General features: G+C 42.1%; 1 pseudogene; it reads left to right on the forward strand.

Moving 5' to 3' along the window:
• The window catches only part of LOC121784217, a 98,407-nt pseudogene that overhangs the window by 28,273 nt on the left and 42,931 nt on the right, over positions 1 to 27,203 (forward strand).

A 27,203-nucleotide genomic window follows, 5' to 3' on the forward strand; every position in this document is an offset into this window, starting at 1 on the left:
AATTATTGACCATTGGATTGTCAAATCTCATGGTCAGGATTTGATCTGGATTTTGTATTGAGATCAAGTTTTGTATTGATCATTTTCATATATATATATATATATATATATATATATATAGGGTGCTGTTAGGTTGAGATAATTTAGCTAAATTGAGAAATGAGATGCAATCTCAGCCACTAATCCACAAGATTTGTGAAATGTCAACAGCTATCACATTATGTCAACACGGGGGTATAAGTGTCATTTCGTGTTTTAATGTGTCGGATTGTTGACATGGCTTGTATGTCTAGTTGACATGACTTATAATTGTTGTTGACATGGTTTCTATGTGCAGTTGACATGGTTGTATGTGTAGTTGACATGACTTGTAACACAGTTGACATTGCGTGTACGTGTAGTTGACACGATATGTACCGTAGTTGACATTACATGTATGTGCCGTTGACACGATATGCACCCTAGTTGACATAGTGTCACCAGCTGACTAGTTTTATTGGGATTGATGTTTTGAGAGAGGAATAAAGTAAACTGAATCAAAATCTAATTCAATTCAATTCAGATGCTCTCACAATCAAATCTAAATCTCAAATCCAACAAATAAACACACACACACACAGTAATATTTTATTGAAGAAAAACAATTCAAGCAGGAACGAAATTCCCAGTCCAAACAATATCCTTGAGCGCCGGTCTCAGCTCTTTGCTGCAGAACTGGTTGTACTCCAACGTATCACCGCTCGACTTCTTCACCTCCACCACCACAACCGACGGCGCCACCGAGAATATATCCGCCGCGATCCCCAGCTTCCCCTTCCTCCCAGTCACAGATCCGGAGCGGCTGAGGAAAGAATCGTCGAATCGGCGTCGGATTGCGGCAAATCCGGAGAGGTTGAGGAAGGAATCGTCGAATTGGTGTCGGATTCCGGCGAATCGCGACCGGATCTAGGCTATCTGCTCGAGGCGTCGGACGACGAGCTAGGGATTCCACCTCCGGCGGCGTCTCCGGCGATTTCATACAAATCCAGAGAGATGTGATATGAGTCAGAAGAAAATACTTCGCCGACCATAACAATCTCCCCCTCCCTGCCTATACAACTCTATATATACAATGGATCCTCGCGAAACCCCCATCCAGATCATACAACCGCTCGACGATTCATCTGAATCGCTCTTCCGCCGCCGCGGCTGCTTCAGCTTCCCCTGCTTCGATCGGAACCCCGCGGGCCCCACGTGGTGGCAGAGGATACGCGCCGCGGAGATCTCTTCCAGCGGCAACTCCTTGTGGCTTCGCGGCGTGGGCGCGGTGATGAAGATCCGCGAGTGGTCGGAGCTGGTCGCCGGCCGTAGGTGGAAGACGTTCATCCGGAGGTTCAATCGGCATAAATTGTACCCTTTCATAATAAATTTACCATTATACCCTTTCATAATAAATTAATCTAAAAATATTTTTTGTGTGGCAAAATCTGGACCACTCATTTAATAAAAATGAGTGGCTGATGTTGCATCTCATTTCTCAATTAGCCTAAAAAATCTCAATTGATCATGGACCTATATATATATATATATATATATCTAAAAAATAAATTTAGTATCATTAAATATAAATTATTATACAAAAATGATTAAATTACATTATTATATGTATATATTATCATATATGAACATTAAAATTTAATTATAGATAAAATTATAATTAAAACTTAGAAATGATAAACATTATTTCATTAGTGGTTGATAAATAAAATTACTACATTATTATACTTAAAATGATTAAATTTATATAAAATTATAAAATGATAATTTTTTAGATTATAGGAGTATATCATTGCAACATAATGTTAAATTGTTTAAAAAAATATGTGTAAATATATATTTTAAAGATTTTTCAATTATAATAATTTTTTATTATAATTGTACGTATACATAAATTGTTGATAGTATTAGTTATTTAGGGAACAATATATAAAATTGATTACAGTATGCATGATAAAATTCGGCAGTTTGCATATTGATATAAATATAATTAAAGTTCGTACTATGTCAGATAAATAAAAGTAGTGGAGTAGTGGAGGTTACAGTCTAATGACAAGGAGGTCTAAGAGCATCCGCAACGGTGGCGACGGTCGCCACCGCCGTCCGCGCCGTTGGCAAGGCGAAGCAGCGCCGCGCCAGCGAGCAGCTGACGTGGCGGCACGGGATTGGGCAACGGCATAGCCGTTGCCTTCAATTTTTTTTTTATTTAAAATTGGTTTTTAATTAAAAAAACTGATAAAAAATAAAAAAAATTTCACTTCCCAAAAAAATTATAACCGTTTATTACCGTTTTTTACACTTTTTTTATTTATTTTATTTATTTTTTTCCCCCCAAAAATACACACTTTCATCTATAAATACCCCCACTTTCACACCAAAAAATTCATATCAAACTACACAATTCTCATCTTCATTCTCCAATATCCATTCTCATCTTCATTCTCCCATATCCATTTTCATCTTCATTCTCTCATACCCTAACAATGTCCGGCTAAGGCGATGACAACCCGCCCTCTCACTGTTGGAACCCCCAATGGTTCGGGGGACAACCGTTTCCTAGTCCGGAAACGGAATATTCGGCCCCTCCTCTCACCCAAGATTCGGCCGTTCCGGGTGGCTACCGGCCATACCCAATCGACGACCAAGGTGCCTCCGAAGGGCGATACGGGTGGACACCGGAGCCTGGGTCGACCGCCCCTTCCCAAACTCCGACTCCTCCTACTCGCGCTGGTGTCCGCACACCGTACACTCCGGCGGAGATGGATAAATTGTTCAAGGCGTACTTCGAAATCTCCGAAGATGCGGCGGTTGGCACGAACCAATCCGGTGATCACTTTTGGTGGCGCGTCTCTCGCCGGTACAATGCAAACCGGCCGCCGGGAACGATCGAGCGCAACGAGAGTATGGTGCGCAACTGCATCTGCCGAGCCAACGAAGAAATTGGCAAGTTCAACCAGGAGTCGCGGAATGCCGGGAGCGGCCGGAGCGAGGTCGACATCATCACTGCCGCGCTGAGCACCTACCAATCCTTGAACGGAAAGTCGTTCAAGTACCTCAACGTTTGGCAGGAAACGCGGTTCCACCCGAGGTATATGGGAGGCGTAACATCCTCCTCTAGCGGCTCTCCAAACGGTCAAGGTCGGTATCCCTATCCGACTCCGGCTCCGAAGAAGTGGCTAGCCAACTCGCCGGAGCTAACTTGGGTAGCCCCGACGCCGGACCAAGCGGTTTCCAACGCCGACCGCAAGGAAGGAAGAAGGCGGCGGCCGACCGTCGGCGCTCCGCGACTCCATCGGCCCCCGCCCCCGAACCCGCACCCTATGTTCCACCTCCACCCCCGAACAACTCGTTGTTGGCCCTTTTGGCCCAACTCAATATGGCCGATAGGTCAACTATGACCCCCACGCAACTTCAAACGCACGAGGACATGATATTGGGTCTCAAAAAACAATTGGGGTTGGTGCCGCCGGATGCGTAGTCTTCCTCGGGTAATATTAGCCAATAATCATGTAATTTTTTATTTTTAGGAGTTTAATTATGTAATTTTTAATTTTTAGGATTTTAATTATGTAATTTTTAATTTTTAGGATTTTAATTATGTCTTTTTTATTTTATTTGTAATTTGTAATATTTATTGTGGTTTTTTAATAAATTTAAGTATTATGGAATGTTTTTGTGTAATTGAATTTTAAATTAATTGTGCTCGTCCTTGCGGAAGAGCACAGCTGTGGGTGTTGTGCTCTTGCCAGAGAGCAGACAGAAAAAGTGGGGTCGGGCCCACAACCGGTTTCAATTTTTGTGGGGAGCAGTTTTATAATTTTTGGAAAACCATAATAAAATGAAAAAGTGGTCAAACCGGTTTCTGGATGAACCGGCCGGTTTATCCGGTCCAAAACGGCTCATCCTCCAACTGGTTTAATAGTCCAAACCGAACCGGACTAGGCACCGGTTCGCGGTCAGACCGGTCTGGTCCGGTTTTTAAAACACTGGTGAAAACTGATAACACATCAAATATATTCTTAGAGCATCCACAATAGCGTCCGTACAGACGGACGAGTGACCGGCTAGCGGCTCGTCCGTCGCGTTCGTCCACCATTGCAGTCGACGAGCGGGCAACGGACGAACGGTCATCCGTGTTGGGGTAGCATTAGCCGGTCGCTCGTTCGTTCGTTCGTCTGCTATTGTGGTGACGTGACGAACGAGCGGATGGACGACCTCATTTTTTGATTTATTTTATTTTTTTCAAAACTCTATATATACGGTTCGTTGCACTTCATTTCATTTGCATCATTTGCATTAACGAGTTTCTCTTCCTTCTCTCTACATTTCTCATTTGATTTGTGGATCAAAAAATGGCTAGTGGTGGGGATGCTGACGAGTCACAGCGAATCAACAAAGAGTTGCGAGCCTATACGTCCGCGGAGATAAATCGGATGGTGCAAGAGCACTTGCACCAGCAGCAAGAGGCGGTACCTCGCCCCATCCATCGTCGAGATGTAGTACCATGGGACCACGTTGGTGCCCACCAACGGTTGTTTGACGACTACTTCGTTAAGCAGACGCGGTTTGGGGCGACCTTTTTCCGGCGGCATTTTAAAGATCAGGGCACCCGGATATATTTATGAGTATCATTAATGCTTTAGAGCGTAGGTACAAGTATTTTCGGTTCAGGGAGGATGCGAGTGGTAGACCCTCACTCGCCTATACAGAAAGTGCACTGCCACAATCAGGCAGTTGGCCTACGGAGGCGCGGCCGACATGTTCGACGAGTACCTCCACATAGGCGAGACGACTGCCCGCGAGTGTCTGCAGTATTTTTCTTACGGCGTCACTCACATATTCAGGGATAGGTATCTTCGAAAGCCTACCCCCAAAGACTGCCAGGCTCTGATGGATATGCACGCGACGGTGCACGGGTTTCCCGGCATGTTGGGCAGCATAAATTGTATGCATTGGGAATGGAAGAACTGCACCAACGCCTGGAAATGGATGTACACGACCAGCTTCAAAGGCAAGAATCCCATGATGATCCTTGAAGTTGTAGCTGATTACCGGCTATGGATTTAGTATGCGTATTTTGGGGTAGCTGGGTCGAACAACGACATCAACGTCCTCCAGTCATCACCCCTTTTCAACGAGCAGTGCATGGGCGTTGGTCCGACCATCAGTTTCGTTGCCAACGGCAACGAGCACAATATGGGCTACTATTTAGAGGATGAGATATACCCTAGATGGCCCGTGTTTGTGAAGACGATCCGATGCCCAACGAGCCAAAGAAGATTTATTTTGCGCAACGAGAGGAGGCGGCGCGCAAGGATGTGGAGCGGGCATTTGGTGTGCTACAGGCTCGATGGGCGGCAGTGAAGGTCCAACATGGCTGTGGTATGAAAACTGCATTGCTGATGTCATGTACGCATGTATTATCATACACAACATGCTCGTCGAACATGAAGGTCCAGAACTGACTGATTGAGCCAATGAAGATGCTGCCGGTCCAAGCCACGGCGTGGCCACCGCCAATGTACGAATGGGGATATCTCATGGGGACGCCGAACGAGTCCGTGCATTTGCCGATATTCAACAACAAGAAGCTCATATTCGACTCCAGAAAGATATAATTGAAGAGTTATTGGAGCGGATGAGTGCACGTTGATATCTATAATGTAATTTGTTTGAATCGTTGTTTTTTATTGAATTTTACTATTTTAATTTTTTTTTTATTTAATGAAATTATTATTGCACTTTCTCCGTCCGTATTCGTGTCAAATTTTTAATTCCGTATTTGTGAATTTGTGAATTTATTTTATTGGCTAGGTTGTTGGTTAGTCCTAGTGCTAGGCTATTATTTTGCAGTGGTTAGTCCTAGTGATATGGCAGTGCAGTGGTTAGTCCTATTGACGTGACAGGAGGTGTTTTTGGTTAATCCTAGTGCTAGGCTATTGGGAGGTCCGCCCTATTGTGAATGCTCTTAGGTTGACCATTAGTGGCTTTTTGTTTATGGTTGACCATTAGTGGCAGAACTCTTGTAAAATACTCCATATGATTGTGAATGTGTTACGTTTCCTTTCCGTCCCAAGATAGTTAAGTCATTTCTTTTTTTATTCATTTAAAAAAATTATACTCCCTCCGTCCCATAATAAGAGTCACATTTAGTGTAGGCACAAGTTTAAAAAATGTAAAGAATAGTGGATTGAAAAAGTTAGTGGAATATGGAGTCCACTTTTTTATATTGATTTTATAATAGAATGTGAGTGAATTGAGTTAGTGAATGTGGAACCTACTTATCATTTATGGTAAAAATGCAATGTGACTCTTATTGTGGGACAAACCAAAATGGCAAAATGTGACTCTTATTGTGGGAAGAAGGGAGTAATAAATAATTAAAGTTGAGAGAATGTAATGCAAGAGAGAGAATAGTGTAAAGAACACTATTGTGAATGTGTTACATACTCCCTCCGTCACAAGGGAGTTGAGTCGTTTCTTTTTTCATCCGTTTCAAAAAAATTATACTCCTCCGTCCTATAAAAATAAGGACACTTTCCTTTTCCGTCCGTCCCATAAAATTATCTCATTTTCGTTTATGGAAAGTTCTCTCAAACTCAATATCACATACTCCTTTTTAGGATGTCCCACTATAAGTGTGTCATTTCTAGTTTTAGAAAAAAAATCTTCTCTCTTACTTTATTCTCAATCTACTTTATTCTCTCTTTACTTTTCTACTTTTCTCTCTCTCATACTTTCTTTACTTTTCTACTTTTCTCTCTCTCATACTTTCTTCTTTCTACTTTAACTCTTTAAATATCAATTCCTTAAATCTCGTGCCCAAAAGAAATGATTCACTTATCTTGGGACGGATGGAGTACATCAATTTACTTACAACTTATACCACTAGGACCCAACATTAAACACTGATAAGACTAATTTCATGCATAGGTCTAGGGTATAAATTCATATAATTACGGGGTCTAACACACGTTTTTAGCCAGGTGTGTAGAAGAATTTCGCCAGGTTCAGGAAAGAGAGAGGACAATCACATGGTCCGAGGAAACTGGCGAATGAGTGAGCATTGTGGAGCAAATTGCAAGACGGAGGAAATCTCAGAGCTGAAGGGTGATAAACTCGTATTTTAACTGTTTTATTGGGCGTTAAACGTGATGATAATTGGTGTTTAAATGCATATTACTTTAGTTTACGTCCATATTTCACTGTAAAGGTGCTTTGATGAGTTTATCCAGTGTTTTAAGTTAAAATAGGTAAAAAAGGGTCAAAATGAGCCAAGCTGTGACTGGGGTCTGCTTCAAACGTTAATCTGCCTTTCAATATGGAGTCCAAATCCTATTTTGAGAGTACCATTGTCTTCATCATCGAAAGAGCTTCGCGTGGGTACCTCACACGCCCCAATCGGAGTTCGGATGAGAGAGATATGGCCGATCTACGAAAGCCGCGCGGACTGCCGGGAGCTACCCGGCCGGGTGGCCAATTTTGTTCATAAGGAGTCCAGAGACTTCTGCCCGACCGGGTGGATTTTATGTGCAATAATTTGAAATCATGTGTGACGCAAGCGACATTGCAGTTGGTTCGGCTTTGTGGCAGAAGAGAGATAAAATTTTTAGAGTCATATATTATGCTAGTAGAACTCTAGATTTTGCACAAGCTAATTATACGACTACAGAAAGGGAGATGCTTGCTATATTTTATTCTTTTAATAAATTTAGAGCTTATCTTGTTGGGACTAAAACCATTGTTTATGCTGACCATGCAGCTATTAGGCACTTGTTTGCAAAGAAGAATGCAAAGCCAAGACTCATTCGGTGGATCCTACTACTTCAAGAGTTTGATGTGGAAATAAGAGATAGAAAGGGATGTGAGAGTGTAGTAGCGGACCACTTGTCTCGGTTGGAGCACCTGGTGGAAGGAGAAGATTTATCACAAGAAATCAATGAGGACTTCCCTGACGAGCATCTATTCTTCACTCAAGCCACTTTCCCATGGTATGCCGATATTGTTAATTATTTAACAGCCAAGGTACACCCTTCCGATCTTACTCCTTACCAAAGGAAGAAATTTTATAGAGATGTTAGATCTTATTTTTGGGATGAGCCCTACTTGTTCAAGAGATGTGCATATACTATACTTAGGAGACGTGTACCGCAAGAAGATTGGGCAGCCATAGTTGAAAGATGCCACTCGTCACCGACTGGAGGATACTTTGGTGTGCAAAGGACCGCCATCAAAATCTTACAAAGCGGTTTCTATTGGCCAACGATCTACCGTGACTCTGCCAGTTTTGTGCTCCAATGCAACGAATACCAGCGCATGGGGGGAATATCAAAGAAGAAGGAGATGCCTATGAACACCATCATTGAGGTAGAACTATTTGATGTACGGGGGATAGATTTTATGGGACCATTCCCAAAATCATGGGAGTACCAATACATTTTACTTCCAGTTGAATATGTGTCTAGATGGGTGGAAGCAATTCCTACCAAAACTAATGATTCTAAAGTTGTAACTGCTTTTGTGAGAAAAAGATTTTTAGTAGGTTTGGTACACCCCGCGCTCTCATAAGCGATGGAGGATCTCACTTCAACAATAGGTGGATAGATAACGTATTGGACAAGTACGGAGTCAAGCATAGAGTCACCTCACCATATCACCCCAAGCCAATGGGTAGACCGAGCATGCAAATCGGGAGATCAAGTCCGTTCTACAGAAAACAGTGAGCACCAATAGAAAGGATTGGGCACTCCGTTTGGATGATGCGTTGTGGGCATATCGTACCACATACAAATCTCCTATAGGTATGTCTCCTTATCAGTTAATTTTTAGAAAGTCATATCATATGCCCTTTGAGTTGGAGTATAGGTCATATTGGGTGGTCAAGAAGTTGAATCAAGATTTCCAAAAGGCCGGCGAAGAGAGGCGCCTCTTTCTTAACGAGATGGACGAGTTTCGAATGGAAGCCTATGATAGCTCGTCGACTTACAAAGAAACGATTAAGGCCAACCATGATAGGATGATTAGTCCACAGGAGCTCACCTTGGGGGATGTAGTTTTGTTGCACAATTTGAGACTTTCTCTTTTCCTTGGAAAGTTGAAGTCCAAATGGACAGGTCCTTACATGATCAAAACGATATATGATAGTGGGACGGTTGAGTTGCTAGCTCTAGATGGGACGTTGTTTCAAGTCAATGGCCACCGTGTGAAGAAATACTATAGTTCGGACAAGGTGATGGAGGAGGAAGTAGAACTAGAAGAACCACCCAAGGAGTAAAAAGGGGTAAAGTCAAGCTAATAACTATAAAAGAGCACTTGTTGGGAGGCAACCCAGACATCTATTTCAATTTTTGCTTAAGTTTTTGAATACTTTTTTGTTTTGTGTTTAGTTTTTATATCTTTGAAAAATTTTCACAGGGTCTGATCATCGCCGGCGACCGCTGCAGAAGCCGCGGCGGCCCGCCAGCCACATTCTGGAAACATTCTGCCTCGTTGCGGCGACCGCCGCCAAATTGCAGTTTCCAGCGCGATTTTTTGACTTTCTTGAATTTTCTCCCCGTCCAACCTCTACGCGAAATTTTTCAAGGTATGTTTTCTTTTTAGTAGTTTACTCACGTCCCTACCGACTCTACAAACTTAATTTACACTTTGTTGTAAATAAGTTTGGGAGGATGAAGTGGTGGACCGTGAGTTTAGGTTTTGTTTTAGGTTTTTAGTTTAATTTTTGTTTTAAAAATCGTAAAGGTGAATCCATGTCATGAACTTAACATGAATAGTTTAGAAACACACATGCTTAGGGACACATTAGACCGAATTGCCAATGATATTTAATTCCATCCATGCTTAAGTATGGCTTGACGTTTTGATTTGATGGTTTGGTGAAAAGGTGCATAATTAGTGAATTGCTTGTTCGCCTTGAATCATGCTTATACCTTGTGAGATTTGAGCCTAATTTCTCTCATTTGTGATTTATCTGCATGTATGTATATGTTTCTAGAACTTGCTCCTAGTCTTCCTAAGTTTACATAGTGTTTAAGTTTATTTAGGAGGATGTTAGGCTATCTTTGCTTAGTTACTTTTATTCCCAAATTTTCGACCCTCTCAAATTTTACCCTTTGGAGCCAATTTTGAGCCTTTAAGCTTATTCTTTGGAAGCCAAATAAATGGGAACAATTCCTTGGGTTTGTATAGATTTTTATTATCTTTTGTAAAAGAATTGGAGAGATAAGGAGGAAAGTTGTAAAAAGTAGTGTGCTTAACATAGAAAAGTGCAATTTATGAAATAGAAAAAATTCAAAATGTGTGCTTGATCTAGAAAGGATGCTTATGAAATAATAAATAAAAAGAAAGAAAGGTTGTGTAAAGAAAAGAGAGAAAAATCAAAAGATTGTAAAGTGAGTTGAAGGAGAAAAATAAGTGTTAAAAGTGTCTTGTGTTTTTAGAAAAGTGGAGTCAATTTTACTCTACTTGGGATATTCTTATTTTTTGAGTCACTTTTTAGCCAAATATTCATCACCTACCAAAGAGCCTCCATTACAACAAAAAATAAAGACCTTTCGGACTTTTGATGCTTAATCACATCTAGTAGATGAGGGATTTGACTTTGAGCAAGCCTATGGTAAACTTTGCGTGGTACATGATTTGAGTTCTTATACACATTATCTTTATACACTTTAAGAGTGAGAGAAAGAATCACTTCCCATCTTTGGAAGTTTGTCACATGTGAGTGCATGAATTCAAGGTGTTCTACGAGTTAGTAATGAAAGTGCACTAATAAGCCTTGCTTGATTTGATTGCGTTAATTCAAGCTTAATCTATTCTTTCATCTTTTTAGGCAATTACGACGTCTAGTCCTTGTGCATTCCATGCGTCTATTCTTGTGTCTTTTATGTTTTGTTTGAGGACAAACAAAAATGTAAGTTTGGGGGAGTTGATACGCTCGGATTTTGCACAATTTTAAGGCCATTATTTGGTCCGTTTTAAATGTCAAATTTGCATTACATGTCCATTATTTGCATATTTTATATATTTTGGTATTTTGACATGTTTTGTGAGAAATGTGCATATTTGAGCTTAAAAAGGGAGTCAAAACGCGAAGTAAGAAATCTGAAATTTCTGGGAGCGTCAGCGACCGCTACAACATTGACAGTGACCGCCGACGCTCAGCGGCCGCCATACCTGTAGCGGCCCGTTCCGGGAATATTGTGCATGGAATGAAGACACGCCCAGCAACCGCTGGGCAAGGCGTGGCGACCGCCACCCAAGAGTCAGAAGCCTCGGATCAATGCATGGCGACCGCTGGCCAAGGGGCAGCGGTCCGCCACAAAAACGCGGCGAGCAGATTTTCCCTAATATTCTCTCCAAGATTTACCATATTTTGCAACCCTTTGCCTTATTTGAAGGGGGCGACTTCTCCCCTATATATAGCCCCACAAGCTTCATCATTGAGATCCTTTTTTTGCAACATATTTTCTAGAGATTAAAAGTTAGAGTGTTTCATTGTGCACGGAGTTGGAGAAAGATTTAAGAACATCAAAGCTACAAGGATTCAACTTTTGTGTTTTATTAGCTTTAGTTTTATGTTCCAATTGTTTTCCCTTCAATCTATGTTTTTAGATTATTCTATCATGTGTAACTAAATTCATAGGATTTTAGGGATGTGTTAGTAACGACTTTGGTTATACCATTCTTTTTCTATTTAATATCTGTTTTGTTCTTACTTTGTTTCTTCCTTTAGTTGTTGGATAATGCTTCACGTTTGAGTGATACATTCTGTGATGAATTAATATAACTTGCTACATAATCGTGAGAGGAGGTTGGCGAGTTGGATCCACTTAATAGACACTACAATTAGCTTAATTTAAAACGGCACTGTTAATTGAGAGTGAGGACTTTTTAAGGGTCTTAGGAGCTTTTAGGAGTTATGTATTTAGGATTGACAACCCTAATGTTTGTAACCAACATTTGCGTCGCACAAGCATAAACTAGGTGACTCGTTCTATTAAAGTAAGAACTGTGCTAGGGTATTGTAGTTGAAATTTGTATAACCATAATTGTGAACGCACATCCCTGGAATTCTCTTATCTCTATACTTCTCCGTGATTTATTTGCAATTAGTTGTTTATTTGCTTTCAAATTGTTTTGTTTTCAAAAATCTTTAAATCTTTCGGTTTTTCCAAATAGTGATTGAGTTTTAGTAGAGGGTAGCCAGTCTGTGAGTGTTTTCCCCGTGATCGATATCTGGTACTGATATTTAGCTATACTATTCCTACTCTGTATACTTGCAGGTATTTATAGTGCTAATAAAAATGGCATCACAAACCTAGGTAACAAATTCGGTTCTCAATAGGACTGCAAATCCTGTTCGGAATAACGTGCACAAGAGCTGTGAGCCATCCAAGGTTGTCGGCCATGGTGTCCGTTGAAGGTGGCCACCTTCACGGTACACGATTCTCAGATATGGTATGAGTTTTGAAGAACTTAGATTGCAGTCAGACTTTTAAGATCACAAAAGAATTTAGTATGCCCGGGCCTTTTAAGAAAAATCTCGTGTGATACTGTTGATGGATGACACCTATATAACGTATGTTTTTCTTTTTAGCAAGTGTCCACTGAGTACTCCTGTACTCAGCCCTACATGTATTTATAAATGTGCAGGTTGAACGTCAAGAGGATGGAGTAATGATCGGAGTCGATGTTATTAAATTATCAGGTGGATCTTCGGACAATTCTTGTCTTCATACACGAAGTCGTTTAGCAAGGACTTATTCTGTTGTGTTTTTGTGAAGTGAGATTGTAGAATCCCACCATCGAACTCTGATTTATTGATGTGATGTTTATTGTCTTTTTAAGACCATGTAATGGTATACTTGGCTTCTATTCTATGATATCAATCAACTTGGCCTTTGTGTTAATTCTCAAGTTCTTCCCTTTTTTTTCCCCGCTTCTTTAATCCTCCTTATTAGTCGCAGTTTACCCGCTATCGCTATCCTTAGCAAAATTCGGTCGTGACAAATATCGTTCAAAATAACTCAAATCCTATATCTAAATCCATGCAAAATAACTCAAATCCTATCTCTAAATCCATGCATAATCCAAAGGTGGAGATTTGTTATGCATGAGTATGGTTTTGCATGACAAATGATGAACTACATATTTGGCGGATTAAGTGGTTACAAGCGGTTTCAAGGAGTTAGTTGTAAAGCTGGTTTGTTTGGCTCCAGTTTGAGCAGTTAAAGTCGCGAGTATATACGCTCTACACGAAGACACGCAACAAACAATTCATTCAAGAGTTGAATTTAGTTTTCTTCACAAGAAGTGTAAATACCGGTGCAAAGTGTGGTTTATGCATTAGTTCCTCAATCGAGTTTTTGCATGAAAATTTGTATAGAGTTGGCTTGATCGAGTAGTGATTAAGTTGCTGCATGTGTGTTCGTTGCATTGTTTGTGAATAAAGAGTTTTTCTAGTTCCTCTGCGGATTTAGAATCATGTAATCAAACCACGTACATCTTGTGTTCATTGAGTATTCTTTCGAATTCTTGGGGATTCTTCGTTCGTCCAAGTTCTTGGTTGCTCAAAGATTCATCTGTTCTAGCTCGATTCTCGTTTCACAATATTGTTTTACGGAGTTTGAAAGTGTACAAGGTAAACTTTTCTATCCTATATATAAATATGCATAAAAATATGAATTTTGACATGATATTTATTTATGCAAATCGTCTTGCCATAAATATTTTATGTGATGATACCTATTTGTTATGGTTATAATGAATGTGCTATGCAAAAAAAAAACTATTAATCGAATTCGGGTCCTAGTAATAGGAGAGTGCCTACTCGAACTAGTGTACACGTGGATTGTGTGTCATCTTAAGACCATGTTTATTAGCAACCATCCACTTTTTCAATATTTATTTAATTTCTATCTCCTACACATCATCATACACCTCATCAATATTCATCCAACCCAACCATACCTTTTTTTATGGTTTATCAATGACCACCCAACCACACCATTATATATTTATTTTTATATTATTACTCCTTAATAAAATTTATAAATAACAAATTTAGAAATTCGGAAAATATATTATTCTCATTATCATATATAATGAACTATAGCAAATGTGATGTCCATTTATAAAGAATAAAAAACGATGAATTTTGGTATAATACATAATAATTTTGTGATAACATACATAAAAGATATTTAAATTTCAAATAAAATATGACACAATCTCATTGGTTGATATATTAAATTCCAATGAGACCAGTCGGTTTGTGGTCTTCCTCCAAGAGACCATTGGTTGAGGAAAGAGAGGGACCTTTTCTTCAAATTCTAATTTTTTTAAATATCGAAAATGACCTGGCACGAGACCAGGCCATTGATAAACGTAGTCTAAAGGTTGGCTGATCCGATGACTATGGAAATTGGCCATTTCCCAACACAAGATGTTCATATATGTCGATTTACAAAAAGAACTTAGACTGCAGTCAAACTTTAACTCATGGAGAATTTAGTACGGATGGGCCTTTTAAAAAAATCCCCCGAGTGTTACAGTGATGGCTTGAAAATATTTTCAAATGTAAAATTGTATATTTTGGCAATTTATTCACTGAGTGTACTCATCGCTGCATGTATTCTAGATGCGCAGATTGACTCAACTTATTTTAACACAAGTAATATCCGCAAGTGTACGAGACTAGTGCAATAATTAGTAAGGAAGAGTATTGTATCCAGTGACGGAGCCAGGATATTTTGGCTGGGGGTCCCAAAAACCTGTTTTTTATGTCAACATTAGTGTTCCCGCAAAAAGCAAGGACATGAGCGGAAGGAATAGTGAAAGATAGAGATGGTAATGAAATATCACAGTGTTAGAAACTAAGATTTGTACGACAACTTTCGCTAAAATCAATCTCGACGTCAAAATTGTTGGTACTGTCGTGAAAATGATGGTGTCACTGTCATAACTTATATTAATAGCATTTCTCTTCGACGACTATTCATCGCAATATCAAATAAAACATATAATATCATTCTTTGCATTAATTCATTATTTGAAATCTTACAAATCCTTTCGGTAAAGCTTTCCATATTTTTTCTATCAATTTTGTACTCCCTCCGTCCTGCAAGAATTGCACTATTTCCTTTTTAGTCCGTCCCACAAAAATATGCACTTTCTAATTTAGGAGAGTCCTTTCTCTCTAATAAGGTGAGATCAATTTTCCACTAACAATACTTTAATTACTTTTTCTCTCTACTTCTCTCTTACTTTACCAATTTTATTTTAAAACTCGTGCCCACCCCAAAGTGCATATTCTTTAGGGACGGAAGGAGTATATATTTAAGTTTAAATTTATCAAATATTTATGATTTAAAATAACTAGATTTAAAAAATAGACTAGCAATATATTTATATTTTAAAATAATCAAATATTTGTCATTCAAAGTAAATTAAAACATAAATTAAAATTACTAACTAGGAGTACTATAATTAAAGTATTATAAATAAAAAATAAACTATAGCTAGAATTACTAATATTACTATAAATAAAGTGTAGTAAACTAGTCTAGCAAGAATAATACTATATTTAAGTATAGTGTTTATTAAGTGATAAGCTTTCAAACGTATATGCAAATGGAATATAGTATCGAGATTAAATGAGGTTTTCTCGCAAGAATAAAAAATAGAACAGATGGTGTTGCCAGGATTCGAAAATTTGACTTCGTTTTCAAAAGGCGGATCATCCAACCACTAACGCTACATAACTAGTTTGCGATTCAAATGTATATGCTTCGTCCGCTCCCATAATAGATGATACACTTTTCTTTTTAGTTTGTCTTATAAAAGATGTCGCTTTTTTTTGAAAAAAAATTTCTCTCAAATTAATATAAATATATTATTTTCTCTTTCCATTTAACACACAAAACAACACCTCCTAAAATCTCGTGCCAATCCCCAAGTGTGACATCTACTATGGGATGGATGGAGTAATATTTAGAAAATATTTAAATAGCTGGGGCCCAGTGGCGCCAAGCCCAATTGTGGCTCTGTCTCTGGTTGTATCCCACAGAGACAAATTTGTACCAATTTGATAAGTCGTATTCTAGGCCTTGATTACTGGTCAGTATAATGTGTATAATTGGAATATATCTGCAAAACAATTGCTAAAGTGTGCAGGGAAGTGTTCTAGCCAGTATGAGAATGTTAGGAGAATTCAGGTGAGAAGGGCGTCAGGATGTTGCTATCCTGACGAGTATGCATACCAAAAAGGCTCGAGATGGAGAAGAAGGATAGCTGGGAAGATCAACCGCAAGCAAGGGGGCAAAAGAGTTATTTCGTATTTGAAGTCTACCCTAAAAATCAAGGGAGGTCTCCCTATAAAAGGAAGCCACTTGGAGAGAGAATCATCATCAATTAGTTCATCCACTCCTACACTTAGTTAGCAATCTCTCTTCGGTAGATCAATCCTTCAGCATTATCCTTCATATTCTCGTTCCTCGCCAACACCCATGGTCACCTGAAGCTCATCAGTTCGCCGGAGTTCCACATTCATTCGTTCCAGTCAGCTTGTTTCGTAGTGTTAACAGTTTCATCGCCCGGAGTGGCAAACAATCTTTATTTGCTTTCTTAGTTAATCACACTTTGTTTTCTTACGTTGGATTTGTTGCACTTTCAATATTTGCTTACTTTGCAGTCTTAGTTGTGATCCAAACGTTTCTATGATATGAAGTTGTTTTTGTGCATCGGTTCTTGTTTGATCTCGTTCTTTTCTGCCTAGATAGCTTAAATCCAGTAGTTACGGTAATTTTCCGTGTTGAATCGCATGTTTTCATTTCTGTAGTTAATCTGCCTGAGTTTGCAAGTCTAGATAGCTGTTAGATTTTAGACCTGAAATGGTTAAGTGTGAAAGCCTAGTTTACGTGATTTCTGCCACCTTGCATGTCACTCAGTAAGCGTAATTTCAGTTTCGTTAGTTTAATCTTTTGATTTGGAGTTTTAATTATTAGATCTGTTCTTGTGAAGTTGTTATTCTTCATTTCTCGTTCATGGAATCTGAGTTGTTTGATTTGTGTTCATACTTGTTGGAGAAGACAATGTCCACATCCAAATTTGAGACCACTTTTACTTTTTAGCTACTTTTGCTTTTGTCCTTTACTTTTCTTTATTTTTCAGCTGTCACTTTTCAGATCTGTAGGCCTAGTCACCTAACTACCTCTTTTCCTCTGATATTCCGTTTAGCCTTTTATAGTAAACTAGTAATTTCCATATATTTCCTGAACCCTATGCTCCCCACTTTCCACGTACACAGCTACATGTCAATCATCTTTCTCAACCCAAAGCGAGGTAGCTAACCAAACCTTTCCAGAATTTCACCATAATTCCCAATGCGCATTCATCTCTGTGGGATTCGACCCTTACGTTCACTATACTAGTCAGTAGAAGTGGGTTGAGGAATTATTGATACCAGGTTCAGACATAGCTGGGGTTCCATCCTGATCAGTAGGATACATCATGTACTCGACACGACACCTGACACAAACCTGCTATTTCAAATGGCACCATTGCCGGGGATGAATGGCGTTATTAACTGTTATTGTGTGTGAAACTTTGGCCCTCAAATGTTAATTGGGAGTACGTACTGACCATCAGAATACCATTTTGGTGAAACTCTCCAATTTATTTAAGTGTCCTTTTTACTTTGTTTCTACTCTAGGAAAATATAGGGGGAAATCATTATAGGGTAGAATTTGAATTTGGGGCTTGCTGCAGCTTTGCAGGCGGGCAGCGACTGAAAAGAGGCACGTGGTGCAGTGAAAGCACGGGCGACATCCAATCAGGAGACCGCTAGCTAAACCGTCCCTCACACTAACCAAAGCCAACCTAGAACCGCCTATCACCGGCTACAAACCCCGACTACCCTTTTTCCACCCCATAACTGAACCGTCTCTCCCATTTTTCATTTCACAAACCCTCAATTTTTCCATTTCTCTCTGCATTTTTCCACCATCACTCCACAAAAACCACCACCCACATTCACCCAAGAAATCACAGGTCTAAGTCATGGGAAAGAAAGCATGGGCAACAAAAATCAAACTCACTTCAACCCACAGGGAAAAAACTCCAAAATCACCACCGCGAAGAACGACCGCCAAGCCCACAACCACCGGAGCCGACTCCTCAGGCGCCAACAATGGTTTCCTTGGATGCAATGGCGGAATTCCTTCGACTGCAGGACCCTAACAGAGATTGGGCGGCGGCGCTGGCCGGTTTTAGAAAAATGGGGGGAAAATGGAGTATGACCGGAGGAGCCCCATCTGAACCAAATGTGCAATCCACGGTACAACCAATTGTTTCCATTCCGATTTCGGCCGAAATTCTACCAGAAAGAAAATCTCCATCGGTAACCGTACCGCTAGAATCTTCGGAACCCTCCCAAACTCCACAACAAAGTGATTCGATGGAGGTTGACCCCATATCCGCCCATTACGATTCTGACTCAGATGAACGTGAAGCGAGGAAAAGCAGGGAACATGGGAGCCTACAGGGAGACGATGAACCAGAGAAAACGCCGGCGGCGGGGACCGTTTCTCAAGGAACGGCGAGGGAAGAGATAGATTTAAATGAGACGGCCAAGAAACAAGGCCTAATGACGGATGATGAATTTCAGGCGATTTTGGATAGAGTAAACCAGAGGGAAGATGATACTGCCACGATGGTTGAGGATCTGAACCTCACATCTAGGGCAATAGGAGAAGATGAAGAAGGCAGGGCAGGAGAGAAAGAGCCAGAGTCAGTGAACCCCCAGACAGAGGCGGGGAAGAGTGATGTGCATGTGGAAGCAGAAGAAACAGAAGCAAGACCAGAAGTACCCACCCAGCGAGAAACCTCTCCCTCTGCCATATATTGGGAGTATTTGTCAGGAACAACATAGCTATCTCGAAGGGAGAGGACTTATCCCCCTTGACGATGGTCGACCCTCCTGGCCTCTTTGATACACCTTTGTTCGTCCGAACGAACACCGTTTACATGAGGCAAGGCATACCACGTTTCTACGCGATGGGAGAAGAAGCTATACCAGCCGGGAGAGCGACGGCAGCCCAGGGAACACCAGCGCAGGAGCAGAGGCATGAGAGGTTGGAAAAAGCAGTGGCAGAGTTAGCCGATGATAATAGGAAAGCAAGAGCGGAGTTAAGCCGTTTGCCAACTATGATGGAAGGAATCCTGAAAGAACTGTCGACCGGGAAGTTGGTCCGTGAAGCTGAACCGAGTGGCCATGGAGGCCAGGATGATGAACCCATGGGGACTGAAGTGGGTTGGGCCTGCCTCTCGACTCTAATGTCGAATGACTAGACTCAGGAGTAAGCAAGTGTGCACATATGAGAATTAATGCAAGGCTCGGTCCAGACACAACACTCCTTAAATCCACTGGATCACTGGGTCCAGGAACTCAAGAGAACTACAGTGTTTTTGTCGTTGGACACACTCGACTCCCCTTCAAAAAATAAATCCCTCAACCCGAATACTATGAATTAGTATAGGGAAGTGGGGTCGATCCCACAGAGATGGATTTGCAGGGTAGTGCTAAGAGACTATGGAAACAAACGGCTGCTGCCACGCAAAGGGGTTGAGATTTTAACTACCACTAGATCTAGGCAAGAAATGTAAACGCTAGACCTAGGACACAGAAAACTTACTGGAATCAGACATCAAATCCGAAAGACACAATCACTTCCTTGACTGAGTAAATAACTAACTGATTGAGACTAGGCAGAAAGAATAAAACAGCGGGGAACATGATTCCAAATATAGCAAGTACGGTAAAAAGCTGCACATAACAGATCAGCTCCAGCTAGCTTCGCATGCAAAGTTCCTAACAGATTCAGAAACACAAATGCAGAAAACAGAGCATACTCCCAGATTCGAACAGAATATAGAAATTGAGATGCCGGAAACTTGCTACGAATCGGAAATAAACCAGATCTACGTAAACTAGGCGGAATGAAATGAAAACACGTAAGCTAGGCATGAAATTTAAACACTCCTGCTCAGAATCACGTCGGACGCTTAATCCACTCCGGATCCAAGCAATCCAAACTCAACAATCAACTAAATCAACTCCATAACTCCGATTCTAACAGATCTGCTCCGATCACTGCCAAATTCAATCAATCAAGAACAATCAGCAAACAAATCACAAACTCCAGCAAAACCCAACCTCTGATTCATCCAAAAACAGAACCATTCTTCAGATCCAAACGAAAAATATCAGCAAATAATCAGAAACCAACTGCAAAAAAAATAAACAACTCCGACAATCCAACTCGAAATCAAGCGAACTCAACCAGCAAACCAGAAATGAACACAATAGACATAAGCGAAAGTAAAATCTGGAATAAAACAGGAATTATTGGTTAACAAAAGAAAACTGAGCTTCGAACAGCGAAGCTCGGTGGAATCAGTGTAAATAGCAACGGAAATGTAAATTGTTTCTTCGCCCTTGAACTAGGACGGTGTTACAACCCTCTAACCACTCTCGGAAAGCTAAAACGTGAACCCCAGCCAAGTGCTAACTGGAATCTCTCGTTAATTTGGAGTCAAGTGTGTGGAAAGGTGAATCGAGCAAGGGGCTGTTAGTGAGGCCTCCACCCGAGAAGGTCCCTCCAGCCTGCATGCTTCTCCCTTTTATAGATGCGGACATAGCCTTCTAGAGTTTTCGTAGAAATCCCTATTCTACCCTTCAACTCCGAGGCTTCCTCCGTCTAGCAATTTTCTTCCAATTGTTCACCCTTTCGCCAGTTTCCTAGGACCATGCAAGCGTCCTCTTCTTTTCCTGGATCTGGCGAAAAACTTCACATACCTGACTTAATTCAATGCGTTAGACCCAGTAATTTCATGAAATGAACCCCTAGACCGATGCATGAAATTAGCCTTATCAAACTGCTCACACTTAAACCATGCTTGTCCGCAAGTATGAAAGACAAGAAAATAGGAATAAGGCGAATTTCAATGCATGGTTACCAAGTAAAACTTTAAAAAAAAATGAAAACAAAACAAACTCCGAGACCTAAGCAACTACGGACTTAGAAAAGAAAATAACACAAAGAACAGAAACACAACAAAACAAACAAGCATGAACTAGTTTCGAATTTTTAAGCTACTATCCCCACAAGTTTAAGTTCAATCTGATCGATTACAGTCTTCAAATCTTCCCCCTTCCTTCGTCTGCCTAAACGGTCTGTCAGTTAGTCAAGATAGCCTATTGATTTCCCATCTGTTAGGTTCGCTCGATCACTCATTCCTCACCAGGGATGTTAGGATAAAAAACGCTCCAAAGTTAGAGTTATACCACTGATGCGTCGGGTTATGAGAGTTTTCACCCTATTCTTCCTCCTTTCCTATGAATTTCCCTGGGCCAGGCTACGATTTTTTTTTCTCTTCCTCATTTTTCTGTATTACAACCCCTTTCCCCTGGACTTCGTCCAGCTTATTCCTCCTATTTTTTTTTTTTCCCTGGACTTCGTCCAGCTTATTCCTCCTTAACCCATTTTTTTTCTCCTTCATACTCTACTCCCTAAGCATCAAGTGATAGCCCATTGTTTCATGTTAGCTCTAAAAGTGTTTAGGCTTATAACTCTCTTTATAGTAGGGCTGTACAGATAGGTTATCTAAGGCGCTTTCCATCGTCCTAACTTCATTCAGATCGCATTCGGCTTATTAAGGAAGAAAGTGTCAAAGTTGATCTGCTTTCTCTCTTCAATAACTCTTACTAAGGGGATCTTGCCTTATTATCTAGCTAGCTCATGCGAAGCACACATTCTAAGACACAAAAACGATACTTACTCCCCCCCCCCTCCCGCTTCACTCAAGCTTGTCCCCAAGCCATCGTAGTGAAGGGGGGAAAAGGGAAGTACTAACAGCAGACTGATAAAGCAAACAACAACAAACACAAATACAGAGCAAAACTTCTCACACTTAGACCGAGCATCGGGCTAAGTGGGAGAAGGCGCAACAAACTAACTAAGGCATGCAAAAAAAACAAAACACCTCCTTCTCACACTTAGACCAAAAGTTGGGCTAAGTGTAAGAAAGGCAACACATATGTACAATTACAGAGCATGCTGGCATATAAGAACACAAACAAAACGGAAAATAAATTAAAAAAAGGGTTACTTGGCTCCGTGGGGGGTTCAATTCGGGGTCTGGCCCCCGCGAGGGCCAGACTTTGGTGGCGCTGTCTGGTGGGTCACCTTAGCTTTCTTTCTGGCTGGCAACTCTGGCTTCTCTTGTCGTTCTTCTGTCGGGCGGGGTACGGTTGTCTTCAATATCACGGGCCGAGAGGGAGATGGAGTAGTCTGGGGCCTCGGGGCATGCGGTGGCTTCTGCGCAGTCAGACTTCCTTGACCTGGCGTTGTAGAATCGCCGCTAGGCTTCGGAAGTTCCTTCGGTGTCTCTGGGAACCTTGCTCTAAGCCACTTTGTCATTGCCATCATCAACTCAACACCTTCCGTCATCTTTTCAGTACATCTGGTCGATGTCGCCACAAGATCAGACATGCGCCCCTTGAGGGTCACCATTTCCTCCCTAACCTTCCGAACTTCTACTCTCATTTCTTCCTTCTCCGTTCGTACTCCGGCGACTTCCTTCCTCACTTTCTCAGCCTCACTACTATCCTTCCCTTTACCCCGCAGGGACACAATTTCATTCCGAACCATCTTCATTTCTGACCTCATCCAACCAACCTCCTTTCGCACTTCCTCTACTTCTATCCTGTCTCCTGCTTCCAAACCAGTAGTATTCTTCACTTCCACCACATCGGATTCCTGTTTCACCTGAGTCTCTGACTGCCCAACCTCGTAAAAGCATACTTCCCTTCCGCGTGCGATCAGCAACCCTTTATTGAAAAAATAATCCATGTTAAAAACCTCAGGGGGAGAACATGTCTTTACCTCTCGGCATGCCTTATGGATCTTCATGATCACATTCCTCTGCAGATAAGCTCCGAGCAAGTGGCACGTGTATAGGTGCCGGGAAGGATTTGCAGTCACTTGATGGCAGGCTTGGGCTATCCAGTAGCCCAAGTGAACTCTTACCCCCGTAGCCATGCACCATGTGAAGTACAGATCGGCGGTAGTCAGAGCGTTGTTGGCTGTGCCCATTAAATTGTAACTAATAAAAGTCTGGGCAAACCTCAGGATCCTATTTTCGATGTGGTGTGCCTTCGAAAAGCTTGTTTTAAACTGACCCACCCTCGGGTGAGTCAAGAACTCCCATGCGCTTTGCGCTTTGAATCCCGGCGTCATTTTCGGGGGACCAATCATCCTCTCGCTCCACAGGCCTTCATCGTCCTCCGTTCGCGTCTGCAAATCCATCCGCAAGGTCCATTCCCGGATGCTCATCGTATGTTCCTCACTGAAAAGTCTGAAATTAATGGAGTCGGCATCCAAATCGGTAGTGGACTTAAATCGGAAGGTAGAAAAGAATTCTCGGGCCAGGTCAATCGGAACCTCGGTAGTACTGTGCTCGAGCAACCAATCGGAGCCTATTGCGTCGATATAAGTCCGGAATTCATCGTTGCAAGCAATCGTTTTGAGCTCCGATGAGCTATACATCTTTCCGGACTTAGCGACCTTCCCCTCAGTACTCTTCTCCTTATAAATGGCCGTGCGCTTTGGGTCGTCAAACGTCCTCATTTCATCTAGCAAGCTGTTTGTTATCCACACTTCGGTTGGCTCAAAGTTGAATTCCTCTCCTTGTTCCTCTTCCGAGTCGCTGGACTCAGAAGGGCTCTCGGTTTCTGCGGCATATGGCACCTTAGCTGCCGGCGGAAGCGTGGATTCAGTAGAGTTCCCTCTCGCCTTCTTGGTCGAGGAAGGAGTAATTTGTTTCCCCTTCCTTTTCTTCTCAGCCGCTTGGCGACGTTTCTCCTCATCACTCTCCCCCCTGCCAGGTCTGGGAGAGTTCACCTGTTCAGATGCTGCGGTCTCTGGACCCAGCAATTCTTCCTCCGTCGGCTCCACAGTTTCATCAATCTCATCAATGAGGCTCCGGCGAGCCCGCCTCCTAGCATCTCTGGGGTTGAGAGTCGGTCTCCTCTGGGATCTCGGTCAGATCCACAATCAACTTCACCCCGGCGTCAGCGGGTTCCTGGCTAATTTCAGAATCGAGGGCTTCTCCCTCCTTGGACAACAATGGGGTTGCCCCCGAGATGTAAACAGGGGTCTCTACCCCCTCAAATCCTTCTCCGACGTGGGCCTCAGTACCCACCGGTTTCTCAGGGGTATCCCCCTCCACATTTTGTTCAGAATTTAGGGCCTCGTCGCCCCCACCTTCAACAACTGTAGGGGCTTCCCCCCCCACAGATTCTTCCAAAACAGGGGTTTCCCCCTCAGAAACACTAACATCAGCAACAGAAACTCTTACTTCCTCAGACGGGTTCAGAACAACTTTCTCAACATATTCCTCACTAGCAAGTACGGGCTTCACCCCCTCAGTTGCAGAGTCTAATCTTGGTTCGCACATAGCCAACAATTCCAACCCTGTGACCAAATCTGAGTCGTCTTCACGATTCCCTGCGGTGGTTGGTTCCGGGCTAGGGGTCGTGGATTCTTGAATGTCCTCCGGTTGTGTGGTGGTCTCCGGAGCAACTGTCTCCTCTGGTACGGCAGTGGGTTCCGGAATGGCGATGGCTTCTTGAACGGTTTCAGGTTCGGCGAAGGGTTCTGAGACGGTCTCCGGTTGTGGTACACTAGAAGACGGAGCAGCTTGTACGGATTTACCCATTGCGGTTGCAAACATGGCGAATGCCTCCATCGCCTTCTCCGCACCCCCATATTTCTGGAATAGCTCGGCCATAAACGCCGCCGCCCCAGAGTCGGCGGACCCAGAGGTGCTTCCGGTTCCTTGTTTGTTTTCCATGGATGTTGTTTTGGGGAATTTTTGTAAAGAATTTGGGGCGGAATTAGCAAATTAGGGTTAGAGAGAGTAAAAGGGGAGAGGAAATTGGGGATTTTTGTGTTTGTGAATATTGGAGAGAGAATAGGTAACGAGAAATAAAAAGGCAAAACGATTATAGTGTAGGCATGAGAGAGGACGTTTTGGCAGGCGGTTGCAGGTGATGACGCTTGCGACCGTATGCCTCCCCATAAAGTGCCTTTTGAAATCCGAACCGGTGCCAACTCTCTCCAAAATTTTTACTCCACAACTCCTTACCCTTGTGAATTCCTTCTGCAAAATCACACTTAGAGAAAAACATTAAACTAAAAATTGAAATGCCAGACTCCCCGGGTCTGGGGTATGACAGTATCAAAAACATTCCTTAAGGAGTCTGGTATTTCGAAAATATTTTTGGAAGATTATTTTTTCTGATTTGTTTGGGTTTTTCTTGATTTAAAGAAGGCGATTGAATATTTACAATTTATGTTCAAGTGTTCTCAAGATTCCCTAGGTCAGGTCATGCTAAAACTTCTTGGATGCTGGACCTAGGAAATTTCTATGAACACTCACTTCCCAGATCTATTAGGCGATATCATGGAGTGCGCGTAGTGGCATTTCGTCCACTACACACATATCCGAGCTATCCCTAAATACCTTTACCCTATGACCGTTAACAAGAAAAGGAGTAGAGTTTGAAGAACTTCCCTGGATTTCTACAGCTCCATTTGCACGCAGACTCACAACAGTGTATGGCCCAATCCATTTGGACTTTAACTTACCAGGCATTAGCTTGAGCCGAGATTGGAATAGAAGAACCTTCTGCCCGACTTGCAATTCCTTGACCCGGAGGTTCTTGTCATGCCAGAGTCTCGTTTTCTCTTTGTACCACATCGCCGATTCATATGACTCCAGCCTTAGCTCCTCCAACTTCTGTAGCTGCAATTTCCTCTCTTCCTCGCAGGATTCGGGTCTCATGTTTATCTCCTTGACCGCCCAATATGCTCGGTGTTCTACTCCCACGGGCAAGTGACATATTTTGCCGAACACAAGCCTATATGGTGACATCCCAATAGGCGTCTTGTATGCCGTCCGGTAAGCCCATAGTGCGTCTCCAAGCCTCTTACTCCAGTCTTTCCTGGACGGATTAACCGTCTTTTCCAGTATCGCTTTTATTCTCTGTTGGATATTTCCGCCTGGCCGTTGGATTGAGGATGATAAGGTGTAGAGAGTCTGTGGTGGACACCATATTTTCTCATCAGAGCTTCAATAGTCCGGTTGCGGAAGTGCGTCCCATTGTCAGATATTATAGCTCTGGGCACTCCGTACCTGTTGAAAATGTTAGCTCTAAGAAACTTTGCTACCTCCTTAGCTTCACACGAGGTGGTTGCTTTTGCCTCTATCCACTTTGACACATAATCCACTGCCACAAGTATGTAAGTGTTCCCGTATGAAGATGGAAATGGACCCATGAAGTCCATCCCCCAAACATCGAAGATCTCACACACAATCACTGGAACTTGCGGCATCTCATCCCTCCTGGATATTCCCCCGGTCTGTTGACACCTCTCACAATTCTGACAAAATTCGAACGCATCCCTATGCAATGTAGGCCAGTAAAAACCACTGTCTAACACCTTCCTTGCGGTCTTCCTAGGTCCAAAGTGACCTCCACAAGCTAGGGCATGGCAATGATTCAGCACATCCCTCTGTTCCCACTCCGGGATACACCTCCGGATTACTTGGTCGGCTCCCATTCGCCACAAATACGGGTCATCCCAGAAATAGTACTTGGCCTCGCTCTTCAATTTCATCTTCTGGGCCCGGGAGATTACTTGCGAACTGGGCACTTCTCCAGTGACTAAGTAATTCACCAGGTCTGCGAACCATGGCTCAGCGTTTTGATGGCATTTCCCTTTTTCGACATCCCCTGGACCTGTTAACTCCATAACCTCCTCCCAGCTGATAGGTCGAGGATTTTTTTTCACGTAGTACAAATGTTCCTCAGGGAATGCGTCCGGTATTGCTTCCTCGGTCTCCCCTTGAAATATCCTGCTCAGATGATCGGCTACTTTATTTTCAGTTCCCTTTTTATCTCTAACTTCCCAATCGAATTCTTGCAAAAGCAACACCCAACGGATTAATCTCGGCTTGGATTCTTTCTTCGCCAGCAAGTACTTTATTGCAGCGTGATCAGTGAAGACTATCACCCTCGACCCAAGCAAATATGGTCGGAA

The sequence above is a fragment of the Salvia splendens genome, chromosome 21 (assembly GCF_004379255.2).
Source record: "Salvia splendens isolate huo1 chromosome 21, SspV2, whole genome shotgun sequence".
Lineage (NCBI taxonomy): Eukaryota > Viridiplantae > Streptophyta > Magnoliopsida > Lamiales > Lamiaceae > Salvia > Salvia splendens.